This window comes from Podarcis cretensis, assembly GCF_951804945.1.
Source record: "Podarcis cretensis genome assembly, chromosome: 5".
NCBI lineage: Eukaryota > Metazoa > Chordata > Lepidosauria > Squamata > Lacertidae > Podarcis > Podarcis cretensis.
In genome coordinates, this window is record NC_137174.1 from 314592 (window position 1) to 338255 (window position 23664).

Below are 23664 nucleotides of genomic sequence, written 5' to 3' on the forward strand. Positions count from 1 at the left end.
TCCTTTTTAGGTTCCATCTTTGCCAAATTAAATTCCAATCCAAATTAAATAATAAGTCAAAAGAAATTGGCAATAAATACCTTGTCTTATAATGTCTGCTGCTTCAGGTGGCAAGTCGTGGTTTCGGCTTTTTGAGCTGCAATTTAGCCGTGAGTGAACTCAAACCGCTTCTCTCTCACACACCCCTCGCTGCCCATGCAGCGGCAGGGCTCCATGAGCGCGACCCTGCTTGTCCTCAGGGCTTTTTTAAAGGTAAAGGGATCCCTGACCATTAGATCCAGTCGTGGCCGACTCTGGGGTTGCAGCGCTCATCTCGCTTTATTGGCCGAGGGAGCCGGCGTACAGCTTCCGGGTCATGTGGCCAGCATGACTAAGCCGCTTCTGGTGAACCAGAGCAGTGCTCGGAAACACCATTTACGTTCCCACCAGAGCGGTACCTATTTATCTACTTGCACTTTGACGTGCTTTCGAACTGCTAGTCCTAGGCTCTGTGGTTTAACCGAGAGCATCACCCGTGTCCCTGGGGCTTTTTTAGGGGGGTGCTTAACCTTGGCACACACCCCTGATGCCCAGAGAGCCTGGTAACAGTCATCACTTAAGCAGACAACCTGTTCCTTGTAGCTATTTCCCTCTGCAAGCAAACTGGAAGCCGGTTCTCAAGGTTCTTGCATCCTCAGCATGTAGACATTTTCAGAGATTTGCTGTGGTGACCCTTGCTTATTTTGTTGACAAAATGGCATCTGAAAAACTCCTGGCTGTAAGTGAATGTTGACATTTCTAGTGAACTTAGCTCTAGGATCTATAATACAGTGGTACCTTGGGTTACAGACACTTCAGGTTACAGACACTTCAGGTTACAGACTCTGCTAACCTAGAAATAGTACCTCAGGTTAAGAACTTTGCTTCAGGATGAGAACAGAAATTCTGCGGCGGTGGCACGGTGGCAGCGGGAAGCCCCATTAGCTAAAGTGTTACCTGAGGTTAAGAACGGTTTCAGGTTAAGAACGGACCTCCAGAATAAAGTTCTTAACCTGAGGTACCACCGTATTTGTATCACAAAGTTTGTATATCAAAGGTCAAAGAAAGACAAGTTTTTGGTAGAGAAGAATGAAAACTCTATAGGAAGTAGATCATAGGAACCAACTCCTAGGGACCAAGGTCCCTTTGCCCTCCCCAATAAAATATTTGAGGGGTTTGGGCCCCCACAGTTGATGGGCATTGCCATTCAAATGTTTTGCATGTTTATGTCTTGTGATCAATTATGCACCCCCCCCATATTTTATTCAAGTTAGCACCAATGTAGTAAATTGAATATTACGTTTAACAGGTAATATTTTATGCTATGTGCATACCATATTATGGTTTAAAGAAACATTGTGTGAATATAGTACTGTTCAGGAGAGAGTTCATTTATATTTATACACGATTAACATTAATTTTGTAATATAGTTTGACATGCAAAAGATAAAACAGAAATAGAAAAATATATATTTAGCCACTGGTACAGGCATAGGAGGTGCTTGATGGAGGTGGTCTTTCAACAAAGCTTCACTTTCCATCTCTCCCATTGAGTGAGAGTGAAATGGCTGACCCCAGGTGAGACAGTTGAAGGAAAGGAGATCTAATGCAGCTCAACGCATGTAGTAAGGGGGGGGGATATGCTCTCAAGCTGGCAGGTGGATTCTTGGTGTCCATCATAAAGATCCTAATTGCGGATTAGAGGTTTGGAGGAATGGATGCTGGGATTGTCAGTTGATTCCTTTTCTGGCAAGGACTGTGATAGAAATAACTCTCAGATGATATGGAGGGCAGAGGCATTCAGATTGTGTCCATTTTGATGCAAACCTGCCTCACCTGCACTTCCCAGATCAACAGACAAACAGAACATTGCTTTGAAAGTTGCCCTTTTCCCCATTTTGCAATGACGTTCTCCATAGTGTGCATATAAAATGCATAAATTGGTGAAAATAACATCCAGAGAAATGTTGGTGAAAAAGCACCAGAGACTGCTTTCAAAAAGGGGACTTTTAGACAAACTTGAACACAAAATGAATATATTAGGAGAAATGCACACTAAAATGTGGATCATTGCTTCAACACTGATGATCTTTGCTTCTTCCAGTACACTGATATTAGTTTGCCTGTCTTCCCAAGTGATGTGTAAAATTTTTCAGAGACACTGTTGATGGAATATTTTGAGGAGTTGGAGATGGCGTTTATAAGTGATCCATGTTTCACAAGTATATAGTAAGGTTGGTAGTACAATAGCTTTGTAAACTAGCATTTTGGTTTCCCTGCGAATGTCCCAGTCCTCAAACACTTTGCACTTCTATCGGGAGAAAGCCGCACTCGCAGAGCTCAGGCGATGCTGGATTTCGGCATCAATGTTGGCCCTTGTGGAAAGATAACTGCCTTGGTCCCAGTCCTCAAACACTCTGCACTTTAATCAGGAGAAATACCAATCCCATAATGATAGTAATCCTTCTTCCACTTGAATCCTTTGGCACCCAGTGGCTGAGACAGTTAGCAGAATACTTTATTGCCTCTAGCTCACAGCATGCCTCTTAATTAAGTCCAAATTTCATCTTAAAAAGCATGTGTCCAGTGCTCATGGCGACAGCTTTGGAGAGTTGCCAAAGAAACACACGGCGCTTTACACCCAGCGCCCCCTGCCCCTCATTCTTTCCGGACTGGGATCAAGTGTTGGGTGATCTGTGGGTGAAGCTGCCCTCCCGGCCCTGTGTGGGTTGGGAGGATGATTACTCCCATCTCATTCTCAAATTCTGAACGAAACGGCTCCAGTGTAATGGACTGTCACCATGGCAGCCAAACAGGAAGTAAAAAATGTGGATGGATTTTCATCCGAGTTCCAGATTGCTAGAGGAGGGGAATTTACATTCATATCAAATGTAGGAGCCTCTATAATTGACTATATTATGGTGTCATATAACCTTTTAAATAAAGCTCTTGAGTGCAAAGTGGAAGAGCGGGTCAATAGCGACCACTTACCGCTCTGTCTCCTCCTCGAGGCAAGAAAGGATCTATTTTGTACGGACAAATTTGGATTCCCCAGGTCTACTGACATGGAATTGAGGTTCTCACGCATTAGATAGTCCAATGAACTGGATGAGGAAGTATCTGGGAGGTTACGCTCAGATATATTCCTCATTAGGAGAGACAACCTCTTAAACTCCTCATGCTCTGAAACTAGAATAAACTTGTTCCATGATTTGATTTCACTTTTTCAACCCTATTTGACCCCCAAAAAGGCAAGGCGATGACCATTATACTCCAACAAATCTAAACCCTGGTTCGATCAGGAATGCCTTGCTATGAAGTGCTCTTTGTTGGGAAAATACAGGAACTATAGGTCTGCCAATCTACCCTCACTCCCTGCAGAGTGGTTTGAAGGTAAACGAAATTATAAAGCTTTGATCAAAATGAAAAAGCTTCAGGCCCAAAGGGAAGAGTGGCAATGTTTAATAGAGGCCTCTTGATGGAGAGACTCAGCCACCTTTTGGAAAATAGACACAAAAGGTTGGCAAGATTCCCCCTCCAAAGTGGAATATACCATCTCTGTTGGGGTTTGGGAGTCATACTTCCAATCCTTATACACAACTAACCAACATCTACAGGCTCTGTCCCTACCTCTAAGTGATACTGGTGCTGAGTGGCCCCTGGTGTCAACTGAAGAAGCTCGCAGGCTCATTCAATCTCTTAAACCTGGCAAAGCTCCTGGTGCAGACAATATTTTACCTGAGCTTCTTAAGGCCAATGCTGATTGGTGGGCCCCAGTGCTTGCTGCCTTGTTCACCAGCATAGATCAGTCGGCTACCATCCCAGAGGATTGGGGTCTAGCAATCATCATCCCAATATACAAGAAAGGGAACAGATTGGACCCTGCTAATTACAGGCCATTTAGTCTCTAAAGCATTATCAGTAAACTATATACTGCCCACTTATGTAATAAACTTAAGGCATGGATGGGGCAAGAACATGTCCTTACAGAAGCACAAGCTGGTTTCAGGGCAAACCGGTCAACTTTAGACCAAGGCCTAGTACTCCAACATCTTGTGGAAAAATATACCTCAAGAAAAGGAGGGTCCCCAGCTGCTGTCGGAGAGCGCTGTCCTCTTTCCTGTGACAATTCGACTTTTAAACAACAACCCGTGAGTAGGACAAGTGAAAGATCGGGAGATCAAAGGAATCACTCCTTTGATCAAAGGAACAAACTTGAATTTGGCACTGAAGCGGGAAGGTGTAAACAGGAAGTCCACCTTCCGCTTTTTGTAAATAGACTAAATTCTGGAACAAGAGGGAGATAGATTAAAACTACAGAGTTTTGAAAAACTAAAAAATAGAGTGCGGGATTGGCTCCATTATTATCAAATAATGGAGGCATATAATCTGGACAAAAAAATTGGCTTCCAGGTGGAAAAATCAAAATTGGAAATAGGAGCTGTTAGATCCCAAAATAACAACTTGTCAAGAATGTATAACTTGCTGTTGATATGGAACACTCAGGATGAAACGGTGAAATCAGCTATGATTAAATGGACACAAGATGTTGGACATAATATTATGATGGCTGACTGCGAAAAGTTATGGACCACAGGTATGAAATTTACGGCATGTAATGCCTTAAGAGAGAATACAATGAAAATGATTTACAGGTGGTACATGACACCAGTCAAGCTTGCAAAAATTTACCATTTGCCCGATAATAAATGTTGGAAATGTAAAGAGACTGAAGGCACATTCTTTCACCTTTGGTGGACATGCCCAAGGATTAAGACTTTCTAGGAAATGATCTACAATGAAATGAAAAAGGTATTTAAATATACTTTTTTGAAGAAACCAGAGGCCTTTCTCCTGGGCATGGTCGGCCAATTGGTGTCAAAGAAGGATAGAACTTTCTTTATGTATGCTACAACAGCAGCAAGAATACTTATTGCAAAGTACTGGAAGACACAAGATCTACCCACTTTGGGAGAATGGCAGATGCTAGTAATGGGCTACATGGAATTGGCGGAAATGACTGGCAGAATCCGAGACCAGGAAGAAGAGTTGGTGGAAGAAGACTGGAAGAAATTTAAAATATATCTACAGAATCACTGTAAAATTATTGAATGTTAATGACGCTGGAATGAAACGAAGTGGTTCTAGTAATAAGGCAAAATAAGAATATGCAAGAATGGATTGTATTAGATGAAAATTTGAAGTTATAATATGTGAAGATAAACAATTAAGGGTAAATTAAGAGGGTATGAATTTGCTTTTGAAATGACAGACAATATGGACTTAATTGACATTTGGAGAACGAAGAACCCCTTGGGAAGAGAGGGAACATTTTTCTCTGAAGCCCAGCTGACTTGGACAAGAATCGACCAAATATGGATAACTAGAGGTCTGGCACCCAAGGTCAGAAAGGTGGAAATCTGCCCAAAGACCTGCTCCGACCATAATGCAACGAAGATGGACATGACACTACTACCAACCGGCTCCTTTAGATGGAAGATGAATGACAATTTGTTTAGAGATCAGGAGATTGTTGAGAAGGCCCAAAAAGCTTTGAAGGACTATTTTGAGATAAACATGAACACTACGGTGGAAAAAAGAACTATCTGGGACGCAAGTAAGGCTGTAATGAGGGGGTTCTTGATACAACAGAATGCTGTAAAGAAAAGGATACAAAATGAGAGGAAAGACAAGATATTGGAGAAAATCAAAGAATTGGAGAAGAAGTTAAGATCAAATCCGAAGTCACAGCCGACCCTGAGAGAAATCAAACTTCATCAAGCACAATATTCTAAATTGATAAACCAGGAAATAGAGTGGAAGATTAAATTAATGAAACAAAAAACTTTTGAATCGGCAAATAAATGTGGGAAACTGCTAGCTTGGCAGTTGAAGAGGAGACAAAAACTAAATACAGTCACAAATTTAGAAATTGAAGGAAGAAATATTCAGAACCCTGTGGAGATCAGAAAGTGCTTCCAGAGATATTTCAAAAGATTATATACTCAAGGGCCGCAAGATGAGGTTGAGATTAAACAATTTTTGGAAAAAAATGGACTAACAAAATTGTCACAAGAAAATAGATCAATCCTGAATTGCAAAATAACACGACAAGAGATTGAACAAGCCATTCAGAACATGCAATTGGGCAAATCCCCAGGGCCAGATGGGCTGACCTCCAAGTACTACAAGACATTAAAAGACTATCTGATACAACCACTGATGGAGGTCAGCAATGAAATTATGGAGGGGAAGAAGGCGCCGGAATCGTGGAAAGAAGCTTTTATCACATTGATACCAAAATCGGAAGCTGAAAAGACACAACTTAAGAACTATCGTCCCATCTCCCTTTTAAATGTGGATTACAAAATATTTGCAGATGTTTTGGCAAGTAGACTCAAAAAAGTATTAAATGAAGTAATTCATAAAGACCAGGCAGGCTTTATCATTGACATTTTGGAACTTTTGCAAACAGACATAAATACAAAAGCAGTGTTAATTTTTATAGATGCGGAGAAGGCCTTTGACAATATCTCTTGGAAATTTATGAAGGGAAATTTAAAAGAAATGGGAGTGGGACGGGGTTTTGAGAATGGGATTGATGCAATATATTCAGAACAAAAAGCTAAATTGATAGTTAACAATGTGGTTACAGAAGAGTTTAAAATTGAAAAAGGAACACGACAAGGCTGCCCCATTTCCCCTCTGCTATTTATTTCGGTTCTGGAGGTGCTCTTGAATATGATCAGAGGGGACCGGTTGGTGGAAGGAATCCAGGTCGGAGCGAAACAATACAAACTTAAAGCTTTTGCAGATGACCTAGTTTTGACCCTGCAGGAGCCAGAATCTAGTACGAAAAGAGTGTTACAATTGATTCAAGACTTTGGTCGGGTGGCGGGATTTAAATTAAACAAACAGAAAACTAAGGTGCTGGGAAAAAAATTGACAGATACAGAGTCAGAACGGTTTCAGAGAGAGACAGAACTAACTGTGGTTAAAAAAGTAAAATACCTAGGGGTAAATATAACAGCAAAAAATCTGATTCTTTTTAAGGATAACTATGAAAAATGTTGGTCTGAAATTAAAAGAGACTTAGACAGTTGGACAAAATTGAAACTTTCTTTGTTAGGCCGAATTGCTGCTATTAAGATGAATGTATTGCCAAAAATGTTGTTTTTGTTTCAAACACTACAGATTGTGGACAAGACGGAGTGCTTCCGGAAGTGGCAGAGAGACATCTCTAAGTTTGTCTGGCAGGGCAAAAAGCCCAGAATTAAGTTTAAGATATTAACCGATGCGAAAGAGAGAGGGGGCTTTGCCCTGCCGGACTTAAAGTTTTACTATGAGGCCGCAGCTTTCTGCTGGCTAAAAGATTGGCTACTTCTCGAGGACACTGACGTTCTGGATCTGGAAGGTTTTAACAATGCTTTTGGTTGGCATGCATACTTATGGTATGACAAGGTTAAGATCAATAAGGCCTTTAAGAATCATATTGTCAGAAAAGCAGTGTTTAATGTCTGGACAAAATATAAAGACTTATTGGAAAATAAAACTCCAAGGTGGCTTTCACCGCTGGAAGCTAAGGCCCGAAAAAGACCCAATATGGAGGCCAAATGGCCAAAATATTGGGAAATACTAGAAAAAGATGGAGACAATTGGAAATTGCAGAGTTTGGAGAAAATGAAGGATAAAGTGCGAGACTGGTTACATTACGCTCAGATTAAAGAGGTCTTTAAAAATGACAAAAAGTTAGGGTTCCAGGTGGAGAAATCGAAGTTGGAAACAGAACTGTTAGAGCCTAAGACTAAGGTACTTTCAAGAATGTATAACTTGCTGTTAAAATGGAATACACAAGATGAAATGGTTAAATCAGCTATGATAAAGTGGGCACAGGACATTGGGCACAACATTATGTTTGAGGACTGGGAAAGGTTGTGGACCATTGGGTTGAACTTCACTGCATGTAATGCTTTGAAGGAAAATGTAATGAAAATGATATATAGATGGTACATGACCCCAGTTAAACTTGCCAAAATATACCATTTGTCTGATAATAAATGTTGGAAATGTAAAGAAAATGAAGGAACATTCTTTCACCTCTGGTGGACTTGCCCTAGAGTGAAGGCTTTCTGGGAAATGATATATAATGAGCTGAAAAAGGTATTTAAGTATACCTTCACCAAGAAACCAGAGGCCTTCCTTTTGGGTATTGTCGGCCAGAAGGTGTTAAGGAAGGACCGAACATTTTTTATGTATGCAACAACAGCAGCAAGGATACTTATCGCTAAGCACTGGAAAACCCAAGATCTACCCACACTGGAAGAGTGGCAGATGTAGCTGATAGACTATATGGAACTAGCCGAGATGACCGGCAGAATCCGAGACCTGGGAGAAGAGAAAGTTGAAGAAGACTGGAAGAAATTTAAGATTTATTTAAAAAAGCATTGTAATTTGGTTGAATGTTAAGAAGGATGCTAGATCATAAATAATTGAGCACCACTAAACTAGATGGAATTAGGATGACAAGTGAGATTGAGGAAAAAACATAAACCTTTGGGAGAATTATTAGATTATATTTTAAATGAATGGGATACAAGAATGTAAACAAGATGATAAATTGCGGGTAAGAATTGACAACGATGCAAGTGGGAGCGGGAGACGTGAGGGAGTGCAATGAAGCTAAGAAAATATGTTATGATATATGTTTCATTGTTTTTATTTCTGCATTTATGTTTAAAAATTTTAATATATATATATATATATATATATATATATATATATATATAAGAATTTGCTGAGTAAATTTTTAAATGGAATACAAAAAAGGGAGGTGTGAGGAAGTCATGAAAATAAGTAAATGAGTGGTAAGATATTAGAAAGGGATTTCTTTTTCTTCTTTTTTCTTTCCTTTTTTCCTTATATGTTAAAATTTTTGGTTTTTGTATTTTCTTTGAGTGTTTTTTGTTTACTGTTTTGTAACCTTTTTCTTGTTAAAAACTTAATAAATATCATTTTAAAAAAAAGAAAAAAGAAAAGGAGGGTCCCTCTATGCAGCTTTCATAGATTTTAAATCTGCCTTCGATTTAATATCGCGAGATAGGCTTTGGGGAAAACTAATTTTGTTGGAAGACAGAAGTGCCTGGCGTGCTCTGGTCCATGGGGTCACGAAGAGTCAGACACGACTAAACGACTAAACAACAAGTGCCTCAAACATAGACGTCTACTGTGTCTTATCCGCAGTTTATATGAAAATACTCCGGTCCGGGTTAGGTGTGACCAACAGGTCCATTTATCCAAGGTAATCCAAACCTCCCATGGTGTTAAACAAGGCTGTGTCCTTGTGCCTACTGTTTTCAACTTCTATATTAACTCCTTAGTAGGAAACATGGAGAAAGAAAATGCCCACCCCCCTAAATTGGCTGGTATACACCTCCTGGTTCTCTTATATGCAGATGATGCCATTCTAATTTCCTTCTCCTGTGTAGGCCTAAGAAAACTTCTAAGATCTCTCACTGTTTATTGTAATGCTGAACAATTAACTATAGCAAATCCAAGGTTATGGTGTTCTCTAAAAAAAGAATGAGACACAAATGGAGAATTGACAATCGACCTATTGAACAGGTATCATCTTTTAAATACCTGGGTATAACCTTCCAGGAAAAGGGCTTGTGGTATTATCAGGTTAAAAATACTATTGCAAATGCTCAAAGATCTACCAAAGCTATTATAAGATTTTTCTATGGAAAAGGGGGCCAATATATTCCGGGCGCCTCCCAGGTCTTTGCTGCAAAAATATTAACACAACTGACATATGGCTCTCAGATCTGCAGCTTCTCGAACCTATCTCCTTTAGAATCATTCCAAACTAAATTCTATCGCTGCCTGCTAGGGATCCCGTTTTGTGTGTCTAACATAGCTGTCCACCTGGAGGTCAGACAAATCCCTGTTAGCGCTCAGATATGGATTCTGAAGATCCATTATTGGTTAAAACCTATCTTTTCCCCTGTTGGGTTGACACCCTTAACTCTACTGGATTCCTACCAATCCAAATGGAAAGCTACACTGCATGAAAAGCTAAGAGGCTTTGGGTTTTCCTCACAGGCCCTGATAGTTGTAGGTTATGAGAAAACTAGAGCAATAATCCGTCAACGAATTTGGGATGTGGAACTACAAAGCCACATGAGCGAGATGAATAAACACCCAGCAATAAAAGATAATAGGAGAGGATTTACCCCAGCAAATTATTTGTCAAAATTACAAATACCCAAATACAGACGGTCATATACCTTTGCTAGATTCAACGTGCTGCCATCTGCCTTATTGCAGGGCAGATTCGAGGGTAAACCATACATGGAACGAGGCTTGGTGGAGGTAGAAACTGTCTCTCATATCTTGTTACGCTGCCGTTTCTACAGGGATATACACTCGGTATTTATCACTCCTGTTATACAAAAATTTCCAAATGGGTCCGAACTTCAATGTCTAAAACTCCTGGTAGAGGACAAAGATCTAGAGATCATGCTAAGGGTGGCCAAATTCTGTGCGACTGCCATAAAACTTAGGGAACAAACTGTACTACTAAGATGATTAAGGTTTTAAATGACAATTTTAGGTTATATTTTAGTGATCAAGATTTAATATATATTTTTAACTGCTGCTATATCTGAATTGTCTCTGTTATACCCAATTGCAATTCAATGTATTCCTGTTGTGTTTTATAATTTTCCTGATATTGTAAGTGAGCCAGAACTGGTTTGTGACCGTAATAATAAAATTCATTCATTCATTCAATTGTTGCTCCATGTCATAAGTTCCATTATCTTGATATACAGTGGTACCTCGGGTTACATACGCTTCAGGTTGCAGACTCCGCTAACCCAGAAATATTACCTCAGGTTAAGAAATGAGAACAGAGTGAGAACAGAAATCGTGCAGTGGCGGTGCAGCGGCAGTGGGAGGCCCCATTAGCTAAAGTGGTGCTTCAGGTTAAGAACAGACCTCCAGAACAAATTAAGCTCTTAACCTGAGGTACCACTTGTACTACATACGGTATGTACATCTATGGTATATATTGTTTATACTATTCTTATTTGTTAAAATATGTTGAAATACGATATTATATTCATTTATATTATCTAGAACATGTATAACTGATGAAGCCCAGGAGGGCGAAACAAGGCATTATTCCGGAAATCCTTGTCAAGATGCTGTGGAACTGTAGTAGCTCCCATTTGGATTTTATGAACATACAAAGACATATGTCGAACAGAAACTAGCAGACATTTGGACTCCATGAATGAACTGATCTATTGGGACTTCCATTTATATTGTTGTACTTTATGTGCTGATTATGTGCAAGAGAAATATTTGATACTGTGATAAAAATACAGATGAGAATTGTTTATGTGAATGCACAGCCGGTTGCGTTTTTTGTGTGTTTGTTGAATGTATTTTACATAACTCTAGGTTTGATGTTATTTTTTAAACAGCTACCAGCAGTGGCATGTGTGTGACATGACCTTTAATATAGCACGGCAGAACCCTTAAGTTGGAGCTGTTGGATGTATTCAGACAACACAACTGATGCCTCCTGAAGTTAGGGGGGCAAACACAGAATTCTCTGGAAGATAGACAAAGACTCTTATTGCAAATGCCTTTCCATTTTCCCCTTACAGTGGTGCCCCGCAAGACAAATGCCTCGCAAGACGAAAAACCCGCTAGACAAAAGGGTTTTCCGTTTTGGAGGCACTTCGCAAAATGAATTTCCTATGGGCTTGCTTCGCAAGACGAAAATGTCTTGCGAGTTTTTCCGACTCCCCCCCCCTTCCCCCCTTTTTCTAAGCCGCTAAGCTGCTTATCTGCTTATCTGCTAAGCCGCTAAAAGCCGCTAAGCCGCTAATAGCGCTAATCCGCTAAGCCATCAATGGGCTTGCTTCGCAAGACGAAAAAACCGCTAGACGAAGAGAATCGTGGAACAGATTCTTTTCGTCTTGCGAGGCACCACTGTATTTAAGTAACTGCATAATGTTAAGTATAGTGACCTAATTTACTGGAATGCTTAAAATTAAATGCATTACTGTGTGCTTAGCAGAGTAGCTAAATTGGAGCTAGGAAGCCAACTTCAATACTCTTTTCTTGAAATTGAAACAATGTCCAAACACATAAGCACACAGAATGGCACTGTGCAAGTACAGGATGTCATTATCCTGTACAATCCTGCAAGTACAGGATGTCATTATCAAGCCTCCTGATCCTCTCTCTTGTGGGATAAATATTGGAAGAAATGGATTATGTTTCCTCCCATGACAAAACTACTGAGGATTCATTAAGGGGGACAGTCCACACACTTTTAAGCAACCAATGCACTGGAGCTGACTCTAGGTGTTGCATTTTTCCTGGATTCAGCATATGAAGTGAAGCAGTGGAATCAGATGGTGTGCAAGCCTGAGTCTCATATTCCATGGAGCTGTTATGGCAGACTGTGGGGAGGATATTATCATTTCATGCTGTCAGGGACTCAGCGGGAGCGCAGGGAGGAGAAGAGATGGAGAGCGAGGGGGAGCAATCCGAGGGCAGCGTAGGAGAATATGACAGCAGCCCGAGAGATTCCATGAGCCTCTCCAGCGAATCGGAAGATTCACAGAAGGGGGCGCTGATGGGCAGGGCAAGGGGGGACCCAAGGGGGACACCCCAGAAGCAAGGGGCCAGCGGGGACTCCCAGAGCAGCAGTTGGAAATCAGGACCAGCTTCCCCACCAGAGAGCAGTGGGGGGGAGGAGTTCCAGGTATCAGAGCCCACATATGCACCACCAGCGAGAGAAGATGAGTCAGGGTTGACCACGCCTCCATCGGAGAGCGAGTTAACGGTTAAGAGGAAAGTGGCAGGCTGGGCGCGCGTGCCAAGTTCAAAGGTACAGGCGAGCGGCACAGAAGGTAGCCCGGATAGGGAACCAGGTCCTAAAGCCCGCCGGAAGGAGGGGCAAGAATCGTCAGGGTCAGCGTCAGAGGAGTCCAGGAAAGATGAGACCCTAGCGGGCAGGAGGGTACAGAGGAGAAAGGAACTTAGGAAGAGGTGGAGCAAGGCGAGAGTCTTAAACTGGTGTGGAAGGGGAGGAGACTCAGTCGGGACTTTGCCGGTCTAAGGTCGAGACGTAGAGCTGCACGCTGCGGCTTTAAAATGGAAACTGAATCTCAATAAAGACTTTTGTACATAACTACAGCCTAGCGTTGGTCCTCTGTGAGCTGGGACCTGGAGGCAGCTCTGACAGTAAGTCCCGTCTCCAATTTCAAAGAACCTCGCAACGTGAGAGGACGCAGCGAGGGGCGAAGATTGGTGCTTCGCGAGCTCACAAAAGCAGCACAAGATGACTACAGAAGAACGACTGGCAGCTTTGCAAGATGCCGTGGTACAACTTAACACAGAAATACGAGCGGCAAGGAGGAGAGGAGAGGAATCAGATGCTGTCTGCAAGGATCTGCAAAACAGGTTGGAAATGTTGACTAAACAGGGGCCACTGGGAGCCAAATCAGAAGGGATCGGGATCGGGAAGAGAGGGGGGAGCCTGGTGTCGCATTTCGATGGGAGTCTGCAGCAATATCCTAACTTCAGAGCAGACGTAGTTTTTGCGCTAAAGTTGCTGGAGAAGGACTTTAGAGATGAGCAGGAGAAAGTAGGCTTCATACTAACGCATCTCCATGGAGAAGCTAAAGCGTGGTTGCGCAATCTGTGGAGAGATAATGATCCAGCCCTCCAAAACGCAAAAGCCTTCATTAAGGCAATGGACGATTGTTTTTTATCGGAGATAGATGTGGATGTCGCTAGAAAAGAGATTCACGGTTTGAAACAAGGCAGAGCCACTGTAAGGCAATATCATTCCCGCTTTTTTGCATTGGTCAACGCGCTGGGATGGGAAAAAGACTCAGCGTCCGTCAGGGACCTGTTCTGGGAGGGGCTCAACGGGGCTGTGAAAGACGAAATCGCAAGGGGGGAGAGGCCACGGAGCACTCAAGAAGTGGTCCAGAAGGCGCTGACGATTGGTGTGCGGCTAGAAGAACGTCCCTGGAGCAAAGATGAAGGGCGTTGGGGACGCACGCCAGCAAGGGCACCTCCTTTCTTCCCCAGAGACTCAGCGCGCGCTCAATCCACGCCTCCACTGGGAGGGGGAGAGGAGCCGATGGAGATAGGTGGTGCCAAGGCTCAGTCAGCGACCAGAGCCCTCACACCAGGAGCAGCCAAGGTGAAGCCTCCTAGAGGGAACAGGAAGTGTTACATCTGCGAAAGTGCTCAGCATATGGCAAAAGAGTGCCCCCAGAGGCTCCGCAAGCACAATGCAGCCTCAGCAAAAGTAACAGAAGCAGCTCAGCAGAGGGAACCGCAGCAGGGAAACGACGAAGTCTGGCTGGAAGCAGAGCCGCTGGGGCCCAGCCAGACGAATCAGTGAAGCAGTCCCCAGGAATCTTACAGCCCACAGACCCCCTCCCGCCCAAACCAGTGGTGCAGCTCACCGCAACACTCCAGCTTCCCAATGGGCTCACCATGGAAGTGCCTATTACCATTGACTCTGGTAGCAATGCAGACTTTATAGGAGTGGATTTCATCAAGCAACATAGCATAGCGCTCCTGCCTGCCGCGATGCCCCTGAAAGTAGTGACAGTCGATGGAAGAGAATTGCTGGGGGGACAGGTGGTACAGCAAACGCCGCCAATGGTGATGCGCATTGGAAATCACCGCAAAGTCATCAGCTTCAACGTCACCCACCTGTCAGACACGCCCATAGTGTTGGGCATGAGCTGGTTGGACAGGCACAGCCCGGCATTGGCATGGTACCAGCGTAAATTGACCTTCTGCTCCTCCTACTGCGCAGAACATTGCATCATGACTAACCAGGAGGACGAGGGGCAAGAGGATGACCCACAGCTACAACTGGGCATGCTGCAAGCGGTACCCGACAAGTACAAGGCGTTTTTGGAGGTCTTCTGCGAGAAGGAAGCGGACAAGCTGCCTCCCCACAGACCCTACGACTGCAAGATTGACCTCCTGCCGGGGGCAACGCTGCTGACCGGAAAACTGTACTCCATGTCTGAAGACGAACTGCAAGAGCTCAGGGAGTTCATAGATCACAATTTGAAGCGGGGATTCATCTGCTTCCTGGACGACATTCTGATCTTCTCGGAATCGCAGGAGGCTCACGAGAGAGATGTCAAGGAAGTCCTGCAAAGACTAAGGGAGCACAGGCTTTACGCCAAACTGGAGAAATGCCAGTTCGACAGGACGGAGGTGGATTTCCTGGGCTACAAGCTGTCCGACAAGGGAATCGCCATGGACAGCGCCAAGGTACGATCAGTACTGGACTGGAAGAGCCCGCGCAATCGGAAGGAGGTCCAGAGGTTTGTCGGCTTTGCTAACTTTTATCGCAAGTTCATCAAGGGTTTTGCTATGCAGACGGCGGCCATCACGGACACCCTCAGCTCCAAGAAGAAGAAGTTCATCTGGACGGAGCAGGCGGAGCAGTCTTTTCAGAAACTCAAGCGTCTTTTCGCTTCCGAGGAACAACTGCTGCATGTGAACCCCAGCAAACCCATGAGGGTGGAGACGGATGCCTCCGACAGAGCCGTGGGGGCAGTCCTGTTGCAGCAAGACCCGCAAGGGGATTGGAGGCCGTGTGCTTTCTACTCCAGGAAACTCAGCAAGTTGGAGCAGAACTACACCATCTGGGACAGAGAGTTGCTGGCCATTCATGCAGCATTCAAGGCGTGGCGGCACTTCCTCATCGGAGCCAAACACACGGTGCAAGTTTGCACGGACCATAAGAACCTGGAGTACTGGCGCACGGCGCGGTTCCTGAACCAGAGACACATCCGCTGGGTGGAGTTCTTTGCGGATTTCGACTTCAGGATAGAATATATCCCCGGAGACAACAACATCATGGCTGATGCGCTATCCAGGAAGCCGCAGTATCTGGAGGAAGCAGCACCGGTAGCGGCCAAACACATTTTCGCACCCAAGGCATGGGCATGCACTTCAGCCACCGTAGACCTGGAAGCGATACAACGCGAGCTGCGAACAGATTCCTTCGCGCGCTCCAAGATGGAGGAGGTGCGCAGCGGCACGGCGAAGGACGACGAGTTCCAGATACGTGACGGACTGCTCCTCCCGAAGGGGGCCATCTACGTACCGGGAGATGAACTCCGCGCGACAGTACTGCAACAGCTACATGACGCACCCAGCGCCGGACATTTCGGCAAGGAAAAGATGGTGGAATTAGTAGCCAGAGACTTTTGGTGGCCCAAGATGCGGGGAGAAGTCGCGGATTACATCACGAGGTGCGACACATGCCAAAGGGCCAAACCAGTACACAGACCGCCGGCGGGACTGTTAGAACCGCTACAGACCCCGTCCGAACTGTGGGAGAGGGTGGCCTTGGACTTTGTCACTGACCTGCCCAGCTCGAGGGGCAAAACAGCAGTACTCGTGGTGGTCGACATGTTCACCAAGATGTCGCATTTCATTCCTTGCGCGAAGGTGGCCACAGCGGAACAGACAGCCAAGCTGTTCATAGACCACGTGTTCAAGGTGCACGGCCTGCCACGGTCTATCCTGTCCGACCGGGGGTACCAGTTCATCTCGAGTTTCTGGCGGAAGCTGATGGGAATCCTGAACGTCAAGGTCAACCTAGCGTCGGCAAGACACCCGCAGACCAACGGACAAGCGGAGCGGGTCAACGCCATCATGCAGCAGTACCTGAGATGCTACGCTAACCAGCAGCCCTCGACCTGGGTGGACTACCTGCCCCTGGCCGCGTTTGCCTACAACAACACACAACACGTGTCCACGGGGGTGACACCGTTTTTCGCCAACAACGGGCGACATCCCAGGACCTTCCCGGGCTTAGAGAAAGAGGGGGAGGGGGAGCCGCAGGGAGCAGAGGCATTGGCAGAGGAGTTACAGGAGGTCCATGAACAGCTCCGTAGACAGTTAGACCTAGCAAAACACGCATACAAGGTGCAAGCAGACAAACACAGAAGAGTGGGGGAGGACATACAGGTAGGGGACCGGGTCTGGTTAGCGGCCCAGGCAGTGCCGGCCAGATCCTTAGCTAAGAAGAAGCTAGGACATAAGCAGCTGGGCCCTTACCTAGTCGAGGCACAGATCAACCCAGTGGCTTTCCGTTTGACACTACCGGAGGGTTCCAGAATGCACCCGGTCTTTCATAGATCGGTGCTAACGCCCTACAAGGCACCTCACAGGTTTCAGGAGCCAGGGACGGCTCCCAGTCCGCTTAGTGACGCACCCAGGACAGGGGGGTCGCCGAGGGCGGGGCCACTCAACGAGGTGACGGAGATTTTGGACTCGAGATGGGGGGAAGAGGGGGTCGAATATCTCCTCGCAAGGGAAGGTGCCCCGGCCAGCGCCAACAGCTGGGTGCCGTACTATGCGGTGGAGGAGCACTACCTCAAAGACGAGTTCCACGCACTCTTCCCACACAGGCCCATGCCGGAGGATTATTTTGACGAATATCTTTTCACCCCCACACTCTCAGCCAGTACGTTTCAGGGGTTCTCCTCGGCTGAGGAGACGGTTCCAGAGACTACCTCGCCGGAGGGGTCGGTCTCAGACTTGGGTGCGGAACGCTCTTATTGGTGGGACACTCAACCCGAGGAGGAGTGGCGCAGGGGACTGCTCAGAGGGCCCTGGCACGCAGACGCCCCAGAGGAAATGGGGGAACAAGGGGGCATGGACGGGTTGGGGGAGGATCCTGGGTTCGAGCACGCCGGCAACGAGATGGAAGCGGAGGAGAGCGACGTCGATGTACCCGTCACGGACTGGCAGCATGCCAGGGGGAAAGACCGGTATCCGGCATGCACCCCCACAGCATTGGAGCACCCGGAACCCACGCCAGAAGAGAGGGAGGGGGGAAGGGGGGGCTTCGAGGGGGGATGGATGTCAGGGACTCAGCGGGAGCGCAGGGAGGAGAAGAGATGGAGAGCGAGGGGGAGCAATCCGAGGGCAGCGTAGGAGAAGATGACAGCAGCCCGAGAGATTCCATGAGCCTCTCCAGCGAATCGGAAGATTCACAGAAGGGGGCGCCGATGGGCAGGGCAAGGGGGGACCCAAGGGGGACACCCCAGAAGCAAGGGGCCAGCGGGGACTCCCAGAGCAGCAGTTGGAAATCAGGACCAGCTTCCCCACCAGAGCGCAGTGGGGGGGAGGAGTTCCAGGTATCAGAGCCCACATATGCACCACCAGCGAGAGAAGATGAGTCAGGGTTGACCACGCCTCCATCGGAGAGTGAGTTAACGGTCAAGAGGAAAGTTGCAGGCTGGGCGCGCGCGCCAAGTTCAAAGGTACAGGCGAGCGGCACAGAAGGTAGCCCAGATAGGGAACCAGGTCCTAAAGCCCGCCGGAAGGAGGGGCAAGAATCGTCAGGGTCAGCGTCAGAGGAGTCCAGGAAAGATGAGACCCTAGCGGGCAGGAGGGCCCAGAGGAGAAAGGAACTTAGGAAGAGGTGGAGCAAGGCGAGGGTCTTAAACTGGTGTGGAAGGGGAGGAGACTCAGACGGGACTTTGCCGGTCTAAGGTCGGGACGTAGAGCTGCACGCTGCGGCTTTAAAATGGAAACAATCTCAATAAAGACTTTTGTACATAACTACAGCCTAGCGTTGGTCCTCTGTGAGCTGGGACCTGGAGGCAGCTCTGACACATGCTTTTTCCAAACATGGGAAAATGCAGACAGATGTTTAACAATTATTCCAAACTCAACTGCCAACCTAGCAGTTCGAAAGCATGTCAAAGTGCAAGTAGATAAATAGGTACCGCTCCAGCAGGACGGTAAACGGAGTTTCCGTGCACTGCTCTGGTTCGCCAGAAGCGGCTTAGTCATGCTGGTCACATGACCCAGAAGCTGTCTACGGACAAATGCCAGCTTCCTCGGCCAATAAAGCGAGTCGGTCATGACTGGACCTAATGGTCAGGGGTCCCTTTACCTCAAGCCAATATTCCATGTAAAATCCCAAGAAGAAAATGCATGGTTCTGTAAAACGCTTTTGCTAATGAAAATGTTTTCCTCCCTCTTCCAGTGAGAAGGTAGGGGATGGGGAAGGTGGACACATACCAGTTATGAGACAGCAAATCTTTGGCTGGAAAAGGTGCTGTATTTATTTATGCAGTTTTACTGGTACATACACCCAAATACACATGCTTTCATGGAAATTTTGGCTATAATGACTGTATTAACTTTGGCTGAAGACTTGAAACTATTTTCAGACGCTTTCATAAATTTGCAGGAAGTACCTTTCCTCTTTTATTTATATTCAGTATTATTGGTAATTTTTTGTATTAAAACAAATAGAAAGGGTTTTTTTTTAACTTTGTTCCCACCAACCCTTTGTGCCAACAAAAAGGGGGAGGAAAACATTTGAATCAATTTGTCTAAATGGCAACCCTTGCATCTTAATTGCTCCTAGTAGAGAAGCCTGGGACCCTGTGGGACAAGCTACATATAGCAAAGTCAACAAACAGAGTAAAGTTAAGCAAGTGTCCATTGAGAGATTCAGGTCCTGCTGTCTCTTTCATGAGTAATGAACTGTTGACCACACAGACTTGGGGAAAAAAATATTCACATCCACCATTGGTTTGCAAGCAGGCACAGCATAGGCTTATAAGGATTCATTTGGCAGGATCAGAGAAGAAATGAGGAATTACAACATCAGCACAAACCAATACCTCACGTTCGAGATAATCTGTAATTAAAAACAAGATCCTGAATGTTTTCTGCATTAACACTTGATGGTTAGGCATTTGCAGGGGTTAATTGTTATGCAAATGAATCGGGGGAAGGAAGCGCCATCACCTTCCCCCAATGAAAAGGGTAGTCCGGTAGAGGACTCAGGGGGCGTTGCCTTGTCCGAAACCTAGGGAGGTAAGGGCCTCCGGCATGCCCCCGAGCGGTGACACCCGTGGGATCCTAGTTGGCATACTTCAACAGGACTCCCACGGCTTGTGGATAACCCTTCCAGGTCTCCATGCCGGGTAGTCGATAGGAGCCAATGCCTAAGGCCAATACCTTTCAATTCTGTAATCAATAAAGTTGTGGCCTTTTTATGCCCATTAACCTTAAATAATGTGTCCAGTGTCTTCATTTCACATGGGGGAGGGGACTTGCCATGCAAAAGTTCTAAAAACGAAAAAGTAATATAGCATGCAAAGTTGTTATAGGAGATTTCAGTCTCCAGTGTTGTCACAGCCTGCTAGATTTTTAATAGCACCAGACTCACTTTGAAACCGCCATAAATATTAGGAAGCATCATTTCTGATCAAACGAGTTTGTTCTATCCAAAGTGTCAGAGTTACTGGGATTGCATGTAACTGATTGCAGAAAAAGAGGGAAGTCAGTGGACTGTATCCATTGTTTTCTTTTCATTCACAGAGGAATCTTCAATCCATCTTCTGAGGAGAAAGTGAAGGAGGGTGAGTGATTTTTGCAAATTCCCCTTTTCTTCTGCAGCCCCTTGTACCACCTCAGCCCTCCTCTGGGCAGAGGGTGTGCAGCAAAAGGAGGGAACCCCCCCCCCATTCACTGCCATTCACAGAAAGGGTTCAAAGAGCCTTCCATGAAACAACACATTTTTCTGCCCAATTTTGAGGTTTCTTGACCTAGGATTTTTAAATATAAAGGGCAGCAAGGAAAGATTGTGGAAGGAGCTGCAGCCTAAGAGACTATAGTATATTGTGACACTGGTTCTATAAGAGTAGTCCTACAACTCCTAGAGAGGGGCTGCCTACTTATTGTAGGTGAGGAGAGAGTGTGGGAGCTCAGGGTGGAGAGCTTGCAGGCAGCAGGAACTGTTTTGTATGATGAAGCACATGGGCATCCATTGGAGTCATCCTTGGAGAGTCACCCACACCACTGAGGTGCTGTGTCTGCTCAACACTGCAGAGCTGCCTGGGGTGGGTGGGACTGGGGCAATGAGGAGTCTCATATTTTAAACGGCACATGCTCAGTTGTTTCTCAAGGTTGGCATGTGTGTTTGTGTACAGTATGTGTTTTGCTGGGAGTTGTAAGCCTCCACTAGCTCAGAGCATTTTTGTGGTCCACAAAAACCACATTTTTTTTGTCTTTAAGATACTAAAAGGCTTAGAGGTTTTCCATGGGGGGGGGAGTGGGCATTGTTTTGGGAACTGCATCTAACCACCTTTATCTCCTGCAACTGGAGGTTCCAGGACAGGATCCCAGCCACATAAGTAACAGAAGTGGGCAACCATGGTGTAAAATGTAACCGCTGCAAATGTTTCTTGACTCCTGACACTCTTTGTGTGCATTTACTGCACCTGTGTTCAGCCATTCATCTGAGCAAGCAGAGTCTTAAAACATGGCTGGAGGCAGACAGACAAGCCTCCCTGCCAACATTCCTGGGTGTGTGGGCTCCTTCTTACACCTTTGCACAGTTTGTTCTTGTTCTGCAAAAAAATTGTATGTTTTGTTGAAGGATTGCATAATAATACATTGAAGTGCTATGTAGTTTTTGTTGTTGCTGCTGTTGCCATTTATTATCTGCATTGTTTTTCTCATCAGTTTCCACTGGACGTGACACATCCATCCCCATCCAAAACCACCTGCGACTATTTGTGAACTACTAAGTATATTTGATTCATGCCAATGCCAAATGGTACAATCTTTTGTAAAATTGTAATAAGTATGCCGATGAGGAAATAGAAAGAATAATACACCTTTTGTTGGTCTCTTTGGTGGTTGGGGAGTCCTGTGAAATCTGACACATTCATGTATGTCAGCAAGATATTGCCTTAATTAAAGGTTTCACAGTAATTTATTCAAACCACTGTTCTACTCCTTATGCTTCGTTAGGGACATACAGCCTTTATCCTGAGAACATAAATATAATACTGATAATACTGAGAAACTGGACACAGAGAAATATATTTATTGCCCAAATTTGAAATGCCTCTCTTGAATTCAGGAAAATATCTGAAGATCTTAGTAGGAAACATGTATGCAGAAGAGAGGAAATAATTTCCCCCTTTGCCAGCATCCATACCAGCATGGCAGGCATTTCAGTGAGAGGTACATCTAACTATACTAAAATATGAGATTGGCTAGTGATTTAGAATTTATTGTAAGACTTGAAACAACTTGTTATTTTTATTCTTGGCTGAGTTAATTAAAAAATGGTGACTGATTTATGTTTCAATTTGCAAAACTCTTTAACTTGCAACTCTGATTCCCCCCCCCCATTACTGCTAGATCACTAACACATTTAAAGGCAGAAGTTGTCATTTTAATACTTATTAAAATACTTAAATATTTTAATAATAACACTGCTGGGTGATTTTGAAAATCTCTATCATGGTGTTCACACTTGTAAGACAAATATTCGGCCTTCTTGGCTTATTAAGGCTGTGACTTATTTATACTTCCAAAAACTATAGTGAAGATGCCAAATGCACCTCTGTAGGGAGATAATGCCATAACTGCCACAGAGAATGTCCTCTCCTGGATACCTGTCTCCTTAAACTTCTGAGGGTGATGGAACTACCAAGAGGGGGCCCCTCTGCTGATTTTTAAATGGGGATCCAGTGCGGAGTGGGGATCCTAGAAATTATGGCTAATTAGTTTAACATGTCCCGGGAATACTAGTGGGAAGTACTGTTAAAGGTAAAATAACCAAACAAAGAACAAGCCTTGCTGAAGCAGAGCCAGCATGGCTTTTGCAAAGGGAAGTCCTGGCTCACCAAGATTCACCCAAGGGGAAAGCAGTAGGACAAGAGGAAGTGTGGACGAGCCCATAGAGAGGGGCAAGGAGGACCTGCATTTAGCCCCCATCCCTAGTATAGAGCAATGTACTGGCTGTCAAAATGCAGAGGTGTGGGGTTTCTTTTTTTAATGGGATAAACTTGAAGATAACAACTGATTCAAGAGATATGACACAGTGGCAAAAAATATTCAGAAATTTATTTGTCAATTGAAACGACCAAGGCTTGCAAAGAACCCGAAGTAAAACCAATTAGAAGGGGATGAGGACATTCCCAAACCCCGAAATATTATCAAGCAAACCACAGCAACCAAGAATTGTCCTGTTATAGTTAGAGGGAGCTTCAGAAAAGCTACAGGTAAGCATCAAAGCAAAAAGGGAAACATTTGCAGTTAATAGAACAAGCCACATTTGTGTGCTGTATGGGCAGGAGCAGGAGACCTGAAAACCCTTCTTATACACCATGTTAAAAAAGGGGGGGTGGGAATGAATTTTAGGAAAATTATTATGAAAAAATCCCTGTTCCCATTCCTCTCACATCCAAATTTATCTCATGTTCCTAAAGAAGAGAACTATATAAGATGGAAAACAAAAATGATGTAAAATGAGTTACTTCTGTGAAAATACAGAAAAACTATGTGATGGATTGGGCTGTGGGAAAGTCACCCCTAGTAGGAAAGCTACCTGTTATAAGGCCTCTCCAGCACAGCCACTTAGAGCAGATATGGGAGGAATCAGGACTGCTTCAGAAACAACCCTCTGCATTAGGCTACCAGAATCACATATTGGTTCTGAGCATGGAAACTGTAATATGTCCCTAGATGGGCAGAGAATATTTGAGGGGGGGGGGTAATCTGCGCATGCACCGATGGAGTGATGCC

The 23664-nt window shown here is 45.0% G+C and overlaps 1 long non-coding RNA gene across 1 annotated transcript; it reads left to right on the forward strand.

Annotated features, from left to right (window-relative positions):
• The first annotated feature begins 20438 nt into the window (after window positions 1-20438).
• LOC307215624 lies at window positions 20439-22215 on the forward strand. Its single transcript, XR_013838594.1, has 2 exons — window positions 20439-20483; window positions 21589-22215. It is a non-coding gene; the product is annotated as an uncharacterized lncRNA (long non-coding RNA).
• Window positions 22216-23664: the final 1449 nt, after the last annotated feature.